The sequence below is a fragment of the Merops nubicus genome, unplaced genomic scaffold, assembly GCF_000691845.1.
Source record: "Merops nubicus isolate BGI_N331 unplaced genomic scaffold, ASM69184v1 scaffold14057, whole genome shotgun sequence".
NCBI classification, from domain to species: Eukaryota; Metazoa; Chordata; class Aves; order Coraciiformes; family Meropidae; genus Merops; species Merops nubicus.
Window position 1 is genome coordinate 42164 of NW_008619675.1, and position 7995 is coordinate 50158.

A 7995-nucleotide genomic window follows, 5' to 3' on the forward strand; every position below is an offset into this window, starting at 1 on the left:
CTGTATAGGACTTTCTCAAAGATTCTTCTCTTAATCACCGCTTCCTACAGCTCCACAAGAACATAACAAAAAATTTAAACATTCACAGTTTCTTTTTTCTGCTTTCAGGTCCACATTTCTCCTGATTTGTTCTGCATATTTTTTGTACAATAAATCATACAGCATTATTGGTCCCATGTGGCTGCATGCTTTTCATTTTTCTGAACTAAAATCCAATCATCTTATTGACTACAGCTGCTTTTAAATACACTTTGTTGTCAGCAGTGATTTACTTTTTAATTATATTATTTTAGATGAGTGGTCCTATTGTTTTTTTAACAGCTGCTGTAATGGCAGTGCTCAAATAAATGAAACAGCATTAGAGCAAGGAAAACAAGTTAATTCACAATTCCTTAACAAAAGAATTTCCTACAGTAACATTCTTGATGAAAATATCTCAGCACTTCCCAAATCTTCTACATTTTATCATGACGCTTTAAATAATGGGAGTTTTTTGAAGTATGTTCTAGCTGAGCATTCTTTGGAGATTTTTGCTAAAAAGACCAGCAGGGAAAATACAAAGATAAGATGATTTCTGTCTCTCTTCCAAAAGCCTGAGAGACTCTTTTACTGGTTTTCTATTTCAGCTGCAGAGACAAGGTCTGAATCCAATGCTCAACAAAATTAAAGTCTGGGGATTTGATCTTAGAAAAACGTCCATTTTTGTCCTCTGATATATGTAAGTAATTTCTCTTGTCTGCAGGAGCACATTTATGCTGTATTGGGGGAAAACTGAATGTATAGGTAAGCTGGTATTTCTCCAGGGAGATGTTATAATCAGTAAAAACAAAAATATCACAGTCCATGGAAATCTTAGGCAAGAAAATATTAGTGACAGTGGAAGCCATAAGTTTATCCATGCTCTGTTGAGTTGATTTTAACCAATGTTTCTTAAAAAAAATGTCCTGGGAATGCAGGATATATATTGTTTATTTGAAATATGGATGAAGAATCAGATATTTAAAGTACTTATGTAATCTTATAAAATATCTGATGCACTTTCATTACACTGAAACATTATGACCACAAGTGATAAACACGTCCACTGATTTCAGATCAGGTAATTGCTCTCAATTTCTGTACTACTGGGCACCATTAATCTGGCTGAATGAAGGTTTGTTTTGCCAATGACCAGGCCCAACAAAAATGATACACCCAGCAGGAAGATGAACCAATACACAGACTGTATTGTAGACAAGAAGGACAATGCATGAATGATCACTGGGGGTACAAACAGATCAATCAGCCGGTACATGATTGACACCACCCCCAATGATCCCACAAAAGACATGACTCAGCCCACAACAGGTGGTACAAACAGTGAGCCGAGGTTGCCCACAGTTGGCATGGGAAACAGCCAGACCAGCAAGCTGAACACATAAGAGAAAGGTGCCCACATAGTGACTCTCACCCGATCAGCCCGCGTTCACAAAGGTCTAAACAGACTGGGGCCCAGCTCCAGGGAGAGTCAGGAGGTCTCTCCTGACCCAGGAAGCTCTGGGGAGTGCACTCCACAGACAGACACTCCTGACTCCCTGCCAGTGGTCCCAGCTTTTATCCCCAAGCAGACCCCTGACCTTTGTCAACTCACTGTGAGACCCCTGGGGCTCATTTCCCTTCTGGCTCTCCCTGCAGGGCCGGGGGCACCCTGGGGGGAAGCTATAAGGCAAACTCACCCCCTCTGTATGAAGGGCTGTGGGAATCACCCATATGGCAACCTTAATTCAGGGGCTCGGGCTTCAGACTCCAGCATTTCAAGGCTGAACACAAGGATTAGTACACTTTTGTACCATTATTTTTCTATAACGTATGCAGAATAGAAAAGTAGCCAAAGTAGTAACCATGGCCAATAGTTCCTTCTGAGTCTATGTACTTGCCAAAAAAAACCAAAGCAGTGCAGTGCAAGGCTAACTTCATAACAGGGTGTGGTATTTTTTTTCTACTTTTTCCCAGTTACCTTTATCCTTCTGAAGGTCTTTTTCTGTTCCTTGCAGCAATCATCTTCAAAAGAATGAAGAGGAGAGGAGAAAGGGAAGGAACGGATGTTTTAGGCTAATGAGTAAATGATACCAAAGTAGTCGCTGTGAGGGTCTTCACATTACTTTGTACTCTGGCCTTTTTTATTCAGCACTAGAAATACATCTGGTAGCTGAAAAATATGTAACAATTGGTCAAGATAATTTTTGAACAAGTTGTTTGCAATTCTTGTCCACTGAATGCCACTGAACTCTGAAAGAGCAGGTCCAGGAGGAAGCCGACATGGTAAGCCCTGTGAGACCACTCCGAGAAAGCATTTACAACTGATGCCTTCATTTACCCATTAACCAGACACAGGTCTAGTTGGAACTGAGTTGTGAGAGTCATCTCCTTACTCTATTGGAGATGTTCAAACTGTAGGTGCCCTCCTGCTCTCCCTGTGGCCACATTCATAATGCCAATGATCAGGTTTTAGATATTTGCTGAATACTTTCAAAGGGCACACTTAGACTCTTCAGCTCTGGACTGAAAGTAGAAAAAAAAGCTAAATGTATAGTCAATTCAGTTCTGTGTCTAAACTCTTCCTTTTGGATATAAATATTTATCTGCTGAAACTGAAAGCTTTACAAGCATTTCTGAGGATAAAAACTAACTCCTGTTACTAAAAACAAGAGGTTAAGCATTTGTTCCTGCTGTGATCTCTTGCTAGTATTAGAGCAGGGAGCTCTTACAGTATTCATTAGCTCTGCATGTTTTGTTTTTTCATCTGTTTGCTTATCTAAGCAAAGAAGGGAAGATATATTTAGGAACTACATCATTCTGCAGCCCACAGAATGCTTTGTGAATGCACAGTGCCAGCATTTCAGAATCTGTACCCTCTATCTCCCACTTAATTCCATTACCTTTACTACAACAATAGATCTGATGTGTCACAGAAATCTTTAGGGCCTAGAAATGACCTATGAATTAACTGCCTGGAGCATAATCATTAAGAAAATAAATTTAAATGTCACAACTCCACATTCTATTTAATTACCATTCTAGGGAATAAAAGAACATTCGGCAAGTTTTTGTGTCCATGTGCAAAAAAAAATTATGCATGAACAAAACATTGAAAATGAAAAAAGGAGCTTTGTGGGGATTTCAGTGAATACAGATTTTCAGTCACATGGACTTACATTGAGCATCTTAATACCTGGTTCTGTGCAGCAAGACAATCTCACCAACAAAATGGCATGGACACAAAGTCAGAGACAGGAGCCATCTGTGTGTTTGAAAAGTACCTGAAGTATTTAGGGTTCTAAGCCTAAGCAAATGAAATGGATTTGTTCAGCAGCTCAGCTATTAGCAGCTTTGGATAGTCAGATGTCACACAATAGTCACTTGGATTCCAAGTGCAAAGATTCACCTGGCTAGATGCATGGATTTTAGTTCTATTTGCAGTCATCATGGTTAAAAGAACTATGACAGATTCTTCAGGATTGTATCCTCTTCTCCCTTTTATTATGCTATATCTAGATGTTCTGAACAGCTTCAAAAACTATTTCACCTTGAATCATTTGGAGAGGTAGAGAAGAAAAAGGAAACAATTCAGAGAAGTATTAAGGTTATTGCTGACATCCGTCTCACAAGGTTTTAAAGGGAGGGAAAAAATTGATCCATTTATCTCAAAATGAAACTTGTGAAATATATTGTTAAGGGTTTCAATGAGTTAAAAAAAAAAAAAAATTGGGAAAAGGACATAATAATCTTCAGCCTCACAACTGAAGAGCCAACTGCAGTGGGACATGCTGTCTGTTTCTACACAAGATGGAGAGATCTTATTATTTTAACTTCTAGATCTCACACAAGATATTGAAATTCCCAGAAGAAGCATTTAATAGGAATCACTTGGAACACACTGTTATATCTCTTTAGAAATTTATGCTTGTATTTTAACATAAGGCCCATTGGATGAATCTGCATTCTCTTGAGAAGGAAGAGACCTTCCTCGCTTGTATAACTGTTGTTTTTCGAAAAGCTTGGGCTTTTATTTTAGGCTGCAAAATTGAAATGCTTTACAAGGAATTTGGGCCTAGAAAATCTAGTTCTTAAAATCACCACAAGCCTATTGTTATTTTTAATTTATGTTCATTGTGATTAAACAAAGTCCAAGACTTTTATTAACTTGCAATGCTGCAAGATGAGCGTTTCCATTTAGTAGGAGATAGGTTTCCTTAAAATAAACTTAAATTACATTAATCAGTTGCTTATTCATCTTTGAAGCATAATTTCTTCTGGAATACATTATAACTTAAAGACTTATTGTTAAACAAACACCTGAAATAATAATTCTACCATATTCATTATACAGATTTCTCTGTGTATCAGCAGGCAGCTGATATCTGACTGTCTATAGAACAGACTGTTCTCCACACCCTCAGCTGATCAGTTAGCATGAGCCTGGTTAACACAGCATGAAACTGGTTCACGCTTTTTACAGTTTTGTTTTCTCATCCATGCATTTCTTCTTTAATGTTCGCCTGAGGGCTGATCCATATTTTAGCTCATGGCAGTAAAGGACTTACTCTCATCCACGTATGTATGATTTGGAAAAACTAAAATTCACTAACAATTTATGTATCCAAATGCCTGACATTTCTAGGCTGGTTTGTAAGTGAGGGTCCCTCAACAATAAGCAGTATAATACTATCTGGTAAGGATTATTAATTTATTCATTATACACATGTACCTGTAGGCAAAGTTCCTGTCAGAAAGTTCTTATTGACTGATTAATGGAGAACTGACTCAAACTAGAGCTAATCTTGTACAGAGTAATGTAGAATATAGCATTTATAATACATTGCCTTAAAAAGAAAATAATCATGCCAACAGCTAGGCAAATTATTTTACTAGAACTAGACATCTGTTTATTGAAATAATATAGTACTAGCCATTATTAGTATTTAAAAGTTAGCATTAGTGTCATAATTCTGCTTTTTTATATAAAATATAATATCAGCTTTTCAGTAAAAAGCTTCAATTTCACCTTTCAGTGGAAGTTCTACAGTTTCTTACAAGTATTCAGCCAATTTCCCATATAGTTTAAACACAGAAGTTTATGGCACATCAGTTATAGCATATGTCAGAATTTTTAATTATATTTTTGTAAAAATAGGACTCTGAAACCCTCTGATTACACATGGTGGTATTTTAAAAAATAAGAAATGGGAAATTATTGGTCTGTTTACTGCTGTACTTCACATAAGTGTAGCGTTAACATCCTCAAGTATTTGCCTTTCCTATACAACATAGTAAGTTTTTTTTAGAAACTGAACTTTTAAAAGTGTTCCATTTGCTGTGGGAACATGGAAAACAAAGATCTGGACAAAGGATGCAGGACAACTGGAAGTCAGTTAGGGGTAGGCATGATTTTTAAAGAAATAAAAGGAAAATTCAATGAACACATTAATTCAGTGAACGTCAAAATGATTTGCTACTCTAAGCTATAAAGATGCAGCTTCTTTATATACATTTCACAGCTGCAAGTCCTAATCTAGTTTCTACCATATCCTAAATCCACAGATAACCTGTACACGAAAAAGAAGTGCAAAGATCCATTCAAACCAGGCACAAGACCAATAGCTGATGCTTACAAATAGCCTCTTAGTTTTCTTGATAGCATTTTTCTGGCATGCCAGTCTAAGGCTGGGAACGTCTGCTTTAGGGGGAATGTGCCACGGAACCCACTGATTGTCTTGACACGCCTACATTTGCACTGTCATAATGCTCAGGCATCTTCCCACTACTCTCAGAAAAGCAATGAGAACATTACAAGAAAAAGAAAAAGGAAGACAAAGAAGAAATATTCATATACAATTACACTAATTGAATAAATAAGAAGCAAAGATGAAAATAAATATTCCAGTGCTTTAAGGCAGAATAAGAACAGAAGTTTACAGGATGCAGGTTTCTCTCTAATGCTGATCAAAGACAATTGAAACATGGATTTCCAGGAGAAGTGGATTTTACCTGGGAGGCTTGTGTAAGCGTGAGACCTATAGTGGTTATCAAAACAATAATTGTTAGCTGAAATCAACCCTACTAAATTACTGTCTTCATCTGCGGAGCCTCATTTCAAGCAGTCATGTCAGCAGCCTTTTCAGGGTTGAATACGTGCTGTGATGCAGAATAAAATATGACTTCTTGCTTTTTGTTTTAGATACTTTCAAAAGGAATAAAAATGCTATGTCTGCTACCTTGTCTCAGCTAATTAATATCACAAAACATGATAAAAGTACACCAATGTTGATTCACTAACAAGTTGGTATTTGATAAGTCTTTAGTATGCCTGTTGCAAGAACAAGCAAGTCTTTTGTTAATGAACACATTCACATCATAAGCACCAACGTCACTGCTTTATCCTATAATGCTGCACTGATTAACATTAATTAATTTTCACATATAGTATGGGAGAAATAGTAACGCAACTTCATCTTCCTGTTTCAGTATTACTTCTTATCTACTGGTTCATGTGTGGATTTTTTTCTTGCCATTCCCCTTTTTTCCCCATATGTTCTTAACATCCTGATGTCTTTTGGCTTGATAGCTGCCTAGGGCATGGATTATCTCTGTCTTATATGCCTATAGGAACATAACCCATCTATGCCTAGAGGCACTAGTCTGGTCTTCAAGACTGCGGCAGCAGCAAAAATCAGTAATACTTGGTAGAGCAGAAATGAATGAAGGTTATATGTGAAACCGTTAGGAATTATTAGGAATTAATAGCTCTGTGGGTTAGGCAACAGGGTTCTGTCCCAATTCCCTTCCCTTGCTCTTGTTGTTTGTCCAAAGGATGTACACTGAAGGAGGAGGTGGTGGTTCCCCTCTGTAGGATAAATATGCACAGATCTTTGTTGCCATAGCTAGGCTAGTCTGAAGCTAGTTTGAATATTTCTGCACTATACTAAACTGCAGGGTAGATGTAGTCCTCTTTGGGGTGTACTTAGTTGCTATCTGGGTAAACTCCTGTTGTTTTGGAGTTATCTTGGGTCATGGCACACTGACTGCAGCATGCCCAGGGCCACTGTGCTTCCAGAGGAAGCAGCTCTCTGTGCCTTATTCCCACACATGCCTTACAGTTACTGGTCAGCAGTATGATACATGGTTAGAAGGACTTTCAGGCTGTCTAATCCAGCAAAGCAGCTATTGTGCTGTTAAATACCAGAAACTGTGACTGGCAGAAAGGACAAGTCATTTGTGCAATAAACACAAGATTCTGCCTTCTCGTTTAAAGCCACAACCACATGCTGCTGGCAGGGAGTAACAAGTTCTTCCCCCAGGATGACAGACATGGAGAGAAACAACAGGAGAAAGCAAGTGAAGCAGGAAGAAGGGTGGTATTTTGATTAGGGCAGTACTTTAAAGCATGACGTTAAGGCAATATATTATATGTTATCCTTCTGTTAAGGCAACCTATTATAGCTTCTGAAGTGGTACTCATTGTAGAAAAGGAATTCTGTTGTGAAATGTGTGAGACACTTTGTAAATCAAAGGTTTGATACTATTACAGCTCGATGACAATTTTTCACTGAGACAATGCTAATTTCTTGTGGTAGAAAGAGACTGTACAATCTCTTTGTTTTGATGAATTCCTTCGAAGTCTGGGAAGCTTTCTACTGGAAAAATACTTGGTTTCCCATCTAGCAAGCTGCTTGGGAGCCTGGGATCTCATTTAATTTGCTCATGACCGGTACTTAAGAGTCTCACAAATCCAGGAGCACACTGCATATGTTTCTAAAGGGGACTTGGCTTCATGCTCAAGCCATGAGTTTTAGGGTTTTTGGCTCCCTGCAATAAAGCTGAGATGAGGCTGATTCACCCTGCTGCAGCTCTGGGTTTCCAAGCTGCTTGCTCTGTGTGCTGCCTGTTGGCCGTGGCAGCTGCCAGGACAAGTGAGCTGGAGAATCATAGGCTCTTGCAATGCTGGGAGCCTTGCCT